Genomic DNA, 13,303 nt, shown 5'->3' with positions numbered 1-13,303 from the left:
AGACGATGCCCTTTTTGGTTTTGAATTAGAACGCCGGAGGGAGAAATGAACTGCCTTGCATTCTTCTTTTTTTTTTCTTTTTTTTGGCACCGATTTGGAAAAGAGATTTGGCAAAGATCTTGGTCGGTTGTAATTCTTGTGGCACTCGCAAACAAATAATCTTTGAAGCTCAAACAGTGTGCGTGTGCTGTGTTTATGACAGCGCAGAGGAGTATTTGCTTCAGAATATCTTTGCAAAATAAATCCGGGCAGGGGAAAGAATGGGATGCCAAGTTTTATTGATTATGCGCGGATAAATAATACAACTATTATGTGTGCTTGTAGCCAAACAGTGATGTATGGATGTGGTGTATGCGCATCACGAGTGGACCCAAAAAAAAAGCAGAGCCTTTAGGCATCATTTCGAAACACTGGCTGTCTATGCTTTTCTATTATCCATGTGAATGTTTGTTGTATACAGAAGTGCATGTGTGGGCGTTCGCTTCTATGAGTTTCTCTGGATTGTAGAGACCTCAGTAAAGAATAGAAACGGAAATGGCCGGGCCCAATTTCAATAACCCTTTGGTCAGTTTTAGCATCTGCCAAATGAAAACGCCTCAATTGTAAAAGAGATTTCAGCGTATTACACATTGCGATACCACTCTGTACTGCAGTCAAATTCCATTCATTAATTTCATTTTAACTTAGAACAGTTAATATTCAGGTTTTTCTCTAATAATATATATATGTATATATTTTCTTTTGCATTGATCTTGCCTGGTATTTTTGTATTCTCCAACCGCCTCCCACCATTTAAAATTTGCATTTGTGAGCAGGTCATTTGGTAAACTGTCCCCAAATGTGAGGTACAGAGATAATAAATAATCTAACATATGAGACTGAGCACTGTTTTTTGCCAACTCCGGGTTGAAGACGGCTCTGGAACAATGTCTTTTTTGTCTTCCACAATCTTTCTTTCTTTCTTACACATTATACAACAATATACTGCTCAGCTTAATTGATTTCACTCGGGTATAAAGATAAAAAAGTGGGAACAGTCCCTCAACCTAGCAAGGTACTTAATATAACAGAGAGTTTTATTGACTATGAAGAATCACTCCTGTGAAAGCAATCAACACCATGTACATATGAAAATTGACACCGGACCGGCCCAACGATGTCCGAGAAGAGGCCCAAGGAAGGAGTCGAAACCGAGAATGACCACATCCAGTTTAAAATCAAAAGGCATACCCCTCTCAGCAAATTAATGAAGGCGTACTGCGAAAGACAGGGTCTTTCAATAAGGCAGATTCGATTCGATTTGGTTTGATGGGCAGCCAATTAACGAGACGGACACCCTGGCACAGCTGGAAATGGAGGATGAAGACACCATAGATGTTTTCCAGCAGCAAACTGGTGGCCACTGCTAAGCCCTTCCTCCCCTCCAGACCACCTCCTTCCTCATCGCTCCTCGACTTCTTCCGTCGTCGTCTTCTCATCCTTATATTATTATTACGAGCTTCGTTTGTCATGATTTTAAGAAGTTACTTAAGAAGATAAATGAGGCCCAATGATTTTAAAATGTCTGCTTCTATCATTTCCATTGTGTCATGAAGTGGGTAGTTTCAAAGCTATTTGTTATGTTCATCATTCCGACAAAAAACAACACCATTTGGATGTTAGTGATGAATAAAAACGTAATCCTCACAGATTTATTTTATGTCAGAATTGTCAGAAATGCCCTGTTAAACTTTTCTCAAAGTTTGACCAGTTTGGCAGAATACTTCAGCTTTCATGTTTGTCTTCCACTTGTCTGTACCCACTTAGCCATCTCTTGTCTAAGCTGAACGAGCCATCTCCTGTCTAAGCTAATACATATTCCTGAGTTCGACATTGGAGAGCTTGCCGGTCCACTTTGTAGACGCGAAAAGCTGGACAATTATTGCGACTTTTGAAAAAACAAACAACTTCAGCCTGTCGAAACCCTGACCTATGTTTGTCTGAAAACCCATTTAGTACTAAACACGATCCTCCTACATCCTCCGCTGCTTGTCACCATACTTTAGCTCAACGATGAGGTTTTTCCGATGCCCCTGCCTCTCCAGTCGAGTGTGAGCGTGCACTGGCCCTCCTGAGCTCAAGTGGGAGTTGGTTACCTTGACCTGGCTGATGGAATTGTCTAGCGGCTGTCTAGTGAAAACACGTACTACCCTAATTTCTCCAATCCAAAATATTTGTTTGCAGCAGTATTTTTGCAGTTGTAATCGGAAGAAGACTTAACGTATGTAACTCCATTAAGGTATGGGGTTTTGAGAGATGTACGTCTGCTCACGGTCAAGGCGCATGTATGTTATGGTATTTCTCCAACCGTAAAAAAACAGCTTCACTTCCAGGTTATTCAAGCGAATTCGCTCTAATGCTGTGTTCATGTGGACTAGGGTGCTCGTTTTCCCGAGATGTCTGAGTTCACGTGGTTTTCATGTGAGAAAGAGGGGATTTTTGATGTCATCAAATAAAAACAGTCTTTTGTCACTGATTAGCTCAGCTCAGCTCATCATTTAAATGTGTTCAAAACATCATCTCAAAAGCTTTACTGTAGTTTGTGAGTTTTAAAAAATATCACGTTAATTTTTCATAGCAATGATGTCGGGTATTTCACTCACAATTTTGTTCGTCGGTGATGACAGCAGCTCACACTAAACTCAAAAAAGTAGCAGTGTTTAACTAAAAAGCTCACATTAGACGATAAAAGAACAAATCAGCTGATTTCCGCTGTCAGGCGCGGAAGTCGGGAAGCTCGTCTTGACCCGAGTTCCCCAGTCGTTTTCCCTAGCTGAGCGAGTGTTCACCTGCATTTCCCAACTGGGGAAAACATTTTCCCCTGTTCCAGACGCAGCACAAGCTCCTAGAATTTACCGATTTAGTCACCATGGGAATTCAGGTTGAAAAAAATAAGCAACTTCAAATAGAAAGATACAAATGTCACCGATCGATCTATGTTCCCACCCTCACCTATGGTCATGAGATTTGGGTAATGACCGAAAGGACAAGATCGCGAATACAAGCGGCCGAAATGAGTTTCCTTCGCAGGGTGGCTGGGCGCACCCTCCGAGATCGGGTGAGGAGCTCAGTTACCCGAGAGGAGCTCGGAGTAGAGTCGCTGCTCCTTCACGTCGAAAGGAGCCAGCTGAGGTGGCTAGGGCATCTGTTTCGGATGCCTCCTGGTCGCCTCCCGCGAGAGGTGTTCCAGGCATGTCCTAGTGGGACAAGGCCTCGTGGAAGACCCAGGACACGGTGGTGGGACTATGTCTCCGAGCTGGCCTGGTGTCGCCTCGGGGTCCCCCCAGAACAGCTGGAGGAGGTGTGTGTGGACCGGGAAGTTTGGGCATCTCTGCTGAGACTGCTGCCCCCGCGACCCGGCCCCGGATAAAGCTGAAGAAAATGGATGGATGGATGGAAATGTCAGCACTGCTCTGCACATCACAATCAATATGTTTTGGCTTTCTTTCCTATATTGGACTAGTAAAATGGTGATATGGCAGGTTTTTACTGCTAATGTCCTGTCCGTTGCTACAAGCTACGCACTGGAAGTAGAATGTAGAAACATCTTACCTCAGATTTGTGCCAGGAACGCCTCATCCGTTGCACAGATTGCCCCAGTATTATATTTATAAATAAATACCCAAATAAAAAGATAAGATAATATCGGAGTTTATTGATCTCAATGGAGAAATGCACTTGCTACATCAGCTCTCAAGGGGTGCAAATAGACAAGACAATGCGCAATCAAGTATTACTAACGTGAGGTGTCTTACTGTATATGTGATGTACAATGTAACCAAGATGCCAAGATTAGCCACCTGGAGTATATGAAACCAACATTAGAGTGAGCCAATGTTATATTGTGTTGCTTTAAGGGGATATCTCTGTGCGTTGTCACTACCTGCTGCCAAACCTCAACTAGACAGGCTCTTCCCGTTCCCGTAAGGCCCATTGGACACAAATCAATAGTGCGGCTTCCTCCACTATGTTGACCCAAATTAAATAGAAAATCCATAGAGATGTAAAACAGAAGAAAACAAAACAGCCAAATGAAGGAATTGATTCGGGGGAATATATATAGCAGGACATATGAAGGGCCAAACATCATTAAGGTCATCGATACATAAACAATCAGCCTGAGGTCAGCTCCGTCATTACAGGCCGATGGACTCTGGATCATAAAACTGGATTGACTGTGAGTTGCTGTATAGGCAGAGACACCGGAGGAAAGTAGGTTTCAGAACACTGGCTAACAATTAGTTTGATATTGTAGTGTCGCCGTATGGTATTTGTTTGCGAATTTCATTGTGTTGTATGGGTTGTCAAATAATTACGGGGATCATAAAAATGTATTCACTCCAGATGCTCAGGTTTGCCCTCCCACGTAAAACAACAGGTCATGTGAATGAATGAGAGTGCGTTTGTATATTATCATGGCCTGCTTACATGCTTTAGTCCTATGTGTGCTCATTAACATTAACATTAACATTAACTTTCTTCATGCCGATATTCCTGAATGGATGACAGGAATCATTGTTAGACCGTTATGATACTAATGCGTTGTTGTTGAACATCATTTTTGAACTCGTAAGTTTGTTAAACTCTGGTTTATTGACATTCGTCCTTCATGCCCATTTTACAGCTTGACTGCCTAGATAACTCCCACACAATTTAATCATCTCTCAAAAGCAGTAACAAAAGGCACAGACACATTCATTTCTGTGCTGCTGACCACAGAGTTTAGCGCGGCCAGCCAGTATTGCAAAAACACCAGCACTGTCAATGTCTTTGTTTAGTGTCCTCCAACATACTTTATTTCTCTGGGGTGTTATTCGGCTGAAGTTACATTGAGAAGTCCAACAAAAGACATAATTACCTGCTTACTGTATATCACTGCGGCAATAACCAATAGCACTGGGCAAAAGGTTTTAGGCCAGTGTGGAAAATACAGTGAGCAAAGAGAGGATTTAATAAATATGATATGAAATTGCATAGAAGTGCTTTTGGGCCACAGGCAAATCTTTCATTTTGGCAAGGACGGATCCAGAAAATATAGATGTACTGCAGGTGTTGTAGCATGTTGCGTTTTTTTTTTACTCATTTTTCTCATTTTCACTTAAACTTGGCTATAAATAGTGTTTAAGTGGTACTAGCCCGCAGTTAGCGTCTTCTTCATGATTCCATTAGCGTGTATTGGTGACTCCGACCTGGTGCAGGGAAAGTTGCAAGGGTGTTTTCCTGGCCAGAGACACATCAGGGAGAGATGAAAGACACCCCAGTCATCCCATTAACACTTGTATTACCCCCAGAGGGACGACGGAAAGGATTTAGTAAGGTAAACAAGTTACTTAGTTCTTCTCTAACTCAAATACTAAAGTACATTGAATGACCAAGGATACATAAACAGGACTAAAATGGACTAAAGTCATGGCTTGTTACTCATCAAGTGTATTTTCCTTTTGCAGTATTTAAATTATATAATGTTGAAGCTCAGACGCCCCAAATCAGGTTGAGTATTCACAGCCCTAAAGCCTGATATATAGATAAAATGCATGCCTACACACATTTGAAAACTATACTGCCTGATAGAAACTCTCTATCACAAGTCCTAATCTATTTTCTTTTTACATTTGTGTGCATTTAAAAAAAAAAACGTCTCTAATGATGGCAGTACCACAGACAATCTAAACATCTGAGTCTCTAGTGTAGCATTGGGGCTAAGGAAATAACTTCATGCCAAGAAATGTTGTTTGCCCAATTTATTATTCATAGTGCTGGGGCCGTACTGCTCTTCTCCTCATAGGTTGCTATAGGCTGTAGTGGATGTAACTAATGAGTTTGCCTCAAGGTCCTGTTTACCCTGGAAAGTCCTTAAGCGCACAGGTAGCAACAAAATAGGTCATTTATTAGTGTTTTTGAGGTGACCCACTTGAGCAATTCAGAAATATCGCAAATGAGCTTATTTTGGTTTGTGATAATTAGTGATGCTATCTAAGAGTGAGTAAAAGGGGGATGCTGGTCCTAGTTTTAGTTTATGTTCAGCTTCGTCTGAACCTTCTCTTTCAATGACATACACAATAATATAGTACAGTGCCTTTCACTATAACTGTTAAGTTGATTGCGAAAGACTTTAGTTGTCAAAATAAAATCAAGAGCACAAAATCATAATACTGTATTACAAAGTCTAGTCATGCTCGACCAGAAGACATTTTATCACACTTTCACATGTGAGATTACATGAGACTGCATGATTAAAAATCTCTCTAAAGATTATCATCTTTATCTGTTGTCAATGTGTTTTTGTGGTGTGTTGTTTTTTGTGACCTTTGAGTTTGTAATAAAAGATGCTGCAGTTTAACAATCAACTATTACAAAGAAAATAGATTCATGTCACAGAATGTTAGTGTACACCAGGGGTCCCCAAGTATATCGGATCGAGGTCTGCGAACTTTACTTTTGTCACTTTCGGCATATGTCCAGACCCTGGACATATGCACATCATTGCTGTTAAAAATGTAAAACATAAGTACAGGTTTGGTTGACTAGAAAAGCTGATCAATAAATCAATAATTTTTCCATTTTATTTCACTGATATTAAAGCAGTGCTAAGTAACTCATACCCCTAGAGGCCATAAGTGCCACAGCAGGTGTTGTAACATGTTGCGTTTTTTTTATTCATTCATTGTCTGTGAGAGTAAATACTACGCTGACAGAAAAGACAAAGTGAGACAGGGATATTGTACATCCAGGGAGGGATATTGTACACAATGGAGATCTTTTTTTTTCACTCAAGCTTGGCTGTAAATACTGTTTAAGTGGCGCTAGCCCGCAGTTTGTGATTCCATTAGTGTGTATTGGGGCCTCTGACCCGGTGCAATGTTGTCAATTCAGCCTTAGATATTAGTATATTGAGAGGATCAAAAGTCTTTGGGGTCCGGACTAAAGCCTCTGACCATCTGGATTTTGACCCACGTCCACCAGTTGTTGACCCCTGGTGTACACTCTCCATCACCCTGGACTTTTCCATTATACTGCACATATACGTCTAAACCATCAAAGTCTTCTTATTCCATGAGCTTCTTTTCACTCATGGAGCTCAAACAACCCAGTCCAATCTGACGTTGAAATACTACTGCTTAACAGAGGAGAACCTACAGGGTCTTGAAGTCGATGTCTTACCAAAGAACTTCTCGGAGCCTGCATTATTTTATTGCTCTTTTTAAACAGCCAGATATAATAAGCGTGCCAAAAAAGTGATTCCTTTTCAGCATAATAGTGTAGTTTAGTTCATGTGATTATGCTGGTAATTAAAATCCAGTTCCAGATTCAGATCTGACTGGTCCGAAGGCTACAGTTTATAATGAGAGCGCTTTGTGTTACATCCTTGGGAAACTTGTGACCTGTTTTCTAATGGTTATCGTGATCCAAGCATGACTTTGGGATATTCCACTTGGTCATGAGTTTATCTGCAAAAACAATCATGGCTTTGTTATGTTTGTCCTGTTAAAAACCTCCGTCTAGACTCTGATAATGAAGTGCTTATTAAAATGTTTCAGCTATTTGAAGTCAAAGCCGAAAAAGTCCTTCTGCTTTGAATTCATGAAGCTAAAACAGGAAAAAAGCTACTATTCAGGGAAATAAATTGGTTGGTTCTGCGTTTGTGGGAAGCATGTCATAAAAATCAGACATCTTAAAAACTCCACTTGAACGGCTGACAGAATGAGGACCCCAGCATAAATAATTAGCACAGTTTTCAGCATGTTTGTCATCAGAAGTGGAAAAAGCTTGCCATACAACGCTGAACATTTAGTCGACATAAAGATGATCGCTCTTAAGATAAGGGACTGAATTGGAGCAGGCGTGACAGTGACGCAGACAAGGGCAAGTGTAGGATGGAGGGAAAGATACATTTTAAAATTGATTTAAGATTCAAGGGGCCACCGTTTATATGAGTCCATAGCAAAGTCAAGAAGGAAAGTAAGGGGCATTGTATAATCATTCACAGTTCACAAACAGCATGGCCAAAGTGTTTCCCATGGGGGGTGAACCACGACAGGCCAAAAACCTATTTTTTATTAAATGTGTATGTCACATCTTTAACTTTAAGCTTTACTTAAAGGAAGTGAAGTTCTCAACCTTTTTTGTCTTGCATTCCTCTTGAGTCTTTCATTTCTACTCAAGGTATCTCTTATCTCAATGGCGCTAAGTATTTCGAAAATGATCAACTAAACTCAGGCTTATTAGTATTTAGTGTGTTGGGTTCAAATTAAGGCTAAAACGCTCCTTTTGGAAGTGATACATTTTTTTCTTTTAAAATCAGAGACTCACAGAGACAGAATGGCACTAAAAGTGTTTTTTATGAATCACATGAATCATAATTGGGGCTCAGACCGTGGCAAAAGATTGAACAAATGATATGAAATGCACGGCATTGATGAACAGTGCATTACAAAAGTAACTAGTTACAAAAATAAAGTACTTTTTTCAGTAACTAAGGAATATTACTGAGACAAAATACGGGAATATAATAGTCATTGCAAGTGTACAAGTGCATTTTAATGTGTGAATGAAAAAATGCCAAACTCCCCTCAAATAACATGCAACATGCCAAATCAAGTTGGTCACTGGTGTATTAGATCTGCATTTACAAAACACAAGAGAATGGGGGAAAGCGAAGGATAAAGAAATCTCCTACTGCATTTTTGCTCGTGGCATTTGTACTATTTTCAGTCTACAGTTTGCCAAAAGTAACTCAAAAGTAACTCAAAGTAGTGTAACTCAGCTACATTTTGGAAACAGTAATATGTAATACAACCTTATTAGATTTTTAAAGCGGTAATCACTAATATAAAAGATATTACAATTTTGAAGTAACTTGCCCAACACTGTTGATGAATGATAGCCAGAATCTTCCCCGGAGCCTGGACCCTATAGTTGTGGTAGAAGAGGAGACCTGGGTTGACCTGTCGATGATGAGCAGAGCCAAGGAGAGGCCAGGCGGAGAAAGGGGTGGAGGAGGGTCATAGCACGGCTGGGAAATGGCTGAGTGATTGACCAGGGAGCTTAAAAAGGGGATCCTCAGCGATCCAGGGGCTCTTGTACCCCTGGTTGGGAAACACTGGTCTACTCCACTAAAATTGGCTTTGTTTGTGCAGCTCGTGAACATCCGCTTGACCCTATATAGTTCAAACTAGGCTTACCCAGACTAATGGAAGCTATTTGACTAAAATCACAATTTTAAAAGGCATAAAAGCGTAACAATAAAAATATGTTGATTTTTCTTTGTTTGTAATTTTGCTGTTGTTAGTCATGGTTATAGTTTGCAAGCAGAGTTTGATGGCACATTCTTCAATTAAGACTACATTTTACAATTACAAAAGCTAGGAATAAAGAAAGAGTTCGACATGATAAGGCAAAAATACACTATGAAATATGTTAAGATGGAAGAATAAAAAGTCATACAAGTAAATATTGAAGCAAATATTGAATAATAAATAAGATTGTGACAAACTGCAACACGCCGGTGCACACAATCAATCTATCAATCAATCAATAAATCTGAATGTGCTAAACTGACAAGGTGGGTCTTGATAGGGCTTTTAAAAACAACAAGGTAACGGGAATGCATGGGTTCAGAGGGTGAAAGAAAAAAAAAAGAAAAAAATAAGAAGGCCCACTGCCATTAAGATACTTAAAATCCCTTAAAGAACCATCTTGAGCTGCACTTCAAGTGTGATCTGCAACTGCCTCTTGGTGGTGTAAAACTAAACGTGTGGTTCAGGTAAACAGATGAGGTTAAAACTAGACTTCTATTGAAATCCAGCAGACTGAACTGGAGCAGACATGACAGAGCGTTAGACGGGGTGGAGAGTGGAGATTGAAGATACATATTGCTCTCTTTATAACTTGTCACTAGTGGAGTTTGACTGACACTTGCACATTATCACTATGTCAGTACAGAAATTCCCCCACCCTGGGCCTGGCTCTCCTCTCTCCCCTCTAAAACTAGCACAGGTCCCTCGGGCGCACAAGGGAGATGGCTTCAAATTGATAATCACCAGTGTTCATTATCGCACTTCCTGGATTTACTCTTGAGTTCATTTCCTAATTACTTGATTGTGTATCGAAAATTATTCATTAATATTTTCACCAGCAACAAGCCATTAATTACTGGGAGTCTCTCTAGATAAGTACTGATTGGATATGGCTGTGTGATATACACCCCCCGCTGATAGCTCCTTGTCACAGAGGCACATTGTTGTATATTATCGAGTATTGGAGCGGATCCCATTATGAGCAGGCAGTAAATGAGTGCGATAGAGGAGAACCACCCACGTCCGAATCACATCCCTCGTCTCCACACACGACACTCGAAGGGAACACTTGTACCCACAACGCAACAGGACACGGTGCATGTGTCTGAGTGAATAGGAGCATTATCAACAGGATGATACTTATTGACAAGTCAGGGCTAAGGCAGTAATGAATTTGTAGGTGTGGTCTGCAGAACATTTAATATGCAAAGTTATAAAAAAAAAAAAAAAAAAAAAAAATATATATATATATATATATATATATATATATATATATATATATATATATATATATATATATATATATATATATATATATATGTATTGATGAAGTGAAGTGTTTTGTTGTTGGTAAAACTACAAATCAGTGCTGATTGAATGATTGTGATCAAATCTGACATGAGCTATTTTAAGCCATCATTAATTCATCTTTTATCATGTTCATCTTTAACCTCTGAACCGAGCACATTATCTCCAGTTTGGCTTTACCCATATCTAAAAGCTTCATCAAAATGGGGACGAAAACAAGAAGAATGCAACAAAAAAAATCATAAAACCAACAAAATCGTGACAGAAATGCAACAAAACAGCAATGGAAAAAGCAACAAAAACGTGACAAAAAAGCAGCAGAAGTGACAACATTTTTTTTTTTTTTAAAGTGTCAAAAAACGAATCAAAAATATTGTCAAAAAGAGTATCAAAAGTGACAATAAAAACATCCCTAAAAAATAAGTGACAACGCTGCAACAACAAGAGTAAAAATCATAGATCAGTTTTGTGGGTCTAAGCTTTTAAATGAGGAGATACACTAGCCTATAGGCTGTAAGCTCTAAGAGGTTAAATACTTATATATTATATTATCAACACAGACAAACAAAGATTACAGGCTAAGTGAATCCTAAACTAAATGTAATTTCTGAACATTAATATTTTGCTCACAGAAAGGTGTTAAAACCAGTGTGTAAAAGTCTCACGCTGTTAACAATAAGGCTCATATTTCAGCGTTGGAAATGCAAATATAAGCTTATTAGCCCACTGAATTAGCATTTCCCCAATTTTAACTTTAGGCTCATAAAAACACCCCAGACAAACGAGGAAATATGGAGCTTTTAGCATCATGCCTCTCAGAAACCTGCAGTAACAAAGGCACGCATGGTCCATGTCCTTTTACCTCTCCTTCCTCTGGTGCCTGCATATTTTTCAATAGAGATATTTGCATATTTAATCTTAACTTTGGCTTACAGCGTTGCATGCTGCAGCCATGTCCAAAAACAAGACATTTGACCCACATTGCCTATAACATGGCTGGACTATGCGCCTACAAGGATGCGTGAACCACAGAACATTACCACAATTGACTGTGACTCTGGATTGACTTTCTACACAAGTTGGACGTACATTTCATAATTATTTTGTCAATTCAAAATAGAGAGTTTTAATGTGATTACTAGCTTAAAAAGATATCCACATTTGTCATCTTCTCTAAAGCCTCCAACTCAGCACTCAATTTTGAAAAGATTAAGACCAGCAGGGAGTAAACACACACGGTCTTACCAAAAAGTCTGTTTACTGCACAAACACACTTCTATTAAATTCAAAATCTCCCCAAATGTTTTTAATGAATATTTAACACGCTTAATAGCACTGGTGACACGTAAGTGACATTCAGTGTTTTCAGCTTGAACAGCTTCTCCTCCCGACCGCACCTTTGAACCATGTGAGTTACGTCGTGGAAACATGTTAATGACCTCTGTTTACTGCTGGAGCCCGGGCCTAATAGTCATGAACGGTGCTGACCAATTACTAACCCGGGGCTCTAGCACTGAAACGGCATTGAATGTACATGCCCAGGAGCAGGACATCAGCGTGAATTTAAGGGTGTTGTAAAGACACACTCTCTCACAGATCTGGCTTGTTATTTCACGCTGGCATTGGATCAATAACGGAGTCATTCTAGGTAACTGTCAAGCACCATATCGCTATAGTGTTGGAAATGTACTTCTTGTAATGCACAAACTCCATTATCAAGACATTTGAGTTAATATGAAGCAAATAAATACTTAAAGGTACCTCCAGGATACACTGATTAAACTTTTAATGTTTACTATAACAGCAATTGTAACATGCATGTTTAATACGAGCTTGTGTGGATCTACGCCTCATCAGAATAATCTAAACTAACACCGAACATACAATATCGTGTGGATTTTTAAAGTAAATATAACAGCTCAATACAAGCTACAAGAGGTTAAAGGGACTATACGGAGTTTACATTTTTTTTTAAATGATGTATTTTCCTCCCCCTACATGTTCCAACAATGTCCTAAGGTGTAGAATGAGCCCAGACCTGTTCACCACAACTGCCTCTAAAATCCTGCACTGCCACTCAAAAAGGTGTTACTTCGGGTCCGAATTGCTGTCATGCACAAGCTTAATATAGAAGGTGCAGTTACATATATGACCTGAGGTGGCAGTAGTGAGTATAAAATGGCCAACTTGCATCTAGCCCCATTTCAGGACTTGACATTGGATAACTACTATAGGAAATGAGGCCCTGAGTGTTGCTGATTTCTGGAGATATATTTTTTACTTCATGCGGTCCTTATATATGTGAAGAGTTTAGTGGTGCTAGGCTAGTGAATGTCTATGGTAACTAGTAGCCTGCATTAAAAACAGTCTGACCCAAGCACAGTGCACCTGAGGCAAATCACTTATAACACAAGACATAAATGTCTGTGTTAACTGAATATTTTTTGAAATAGAACAATTTTGCATTTAAAGGAACTTATATTTGAGCAGCATCAGCTTCCTGGTTGTAAGCTATGTAGCGGTGGAGTGATCTGCTAGGCTACCGGATCTACAGTAGTTTGTTTACCTGCGGCCGGCATTACGTGGAATTCACAAAGGAACTTTCTACAAATTAGATATGGCAACATTTGGAGGACTACCCGATGATTTTGAAGAGGTTT

At 39.6% G+C, this 13,303-nt stretch overlaps 1 protein-coding gene and 1 pseudogene across 5 annotated transcripts in view; both read left to right on the top strand.

Moving 5' to 3' along the window:
* The window catches only part of pcdh9 (protocadherin 9), a 259,432-nt gene that overhangs the window by 118,695 nt on the left and 127,434 nt on the right, over positions 1–13,303 (top strand). The gene's annotated exons all lie outside the window — the stretch shown is intronic.
* LOC306962510 (small ubiquitin-related modifier 3-like) lies at positions 1,157–1,507 on the top strand (annotated as a pseudogene). Its single transcript has one exon. The product of its transcript is annotated as a small ubiquitin-related modifier 3-like (transcript).

Source organism: Gobius niger (assembly GCF_951799975.1).
Source record: "Gobius niger genome assembly, chromosome: 4".
In the NCBI taxonomy this organism is placed as follows: domain Eukaryota; kingdom Metazoa; phylum Chordata; class Actinopteri; order Gobiiformes; family Gobiidae; genus Gobius; species Gobius niger.
This window is presented reverse-complemented; position numbering and strand designations above follow the sequence as displayed.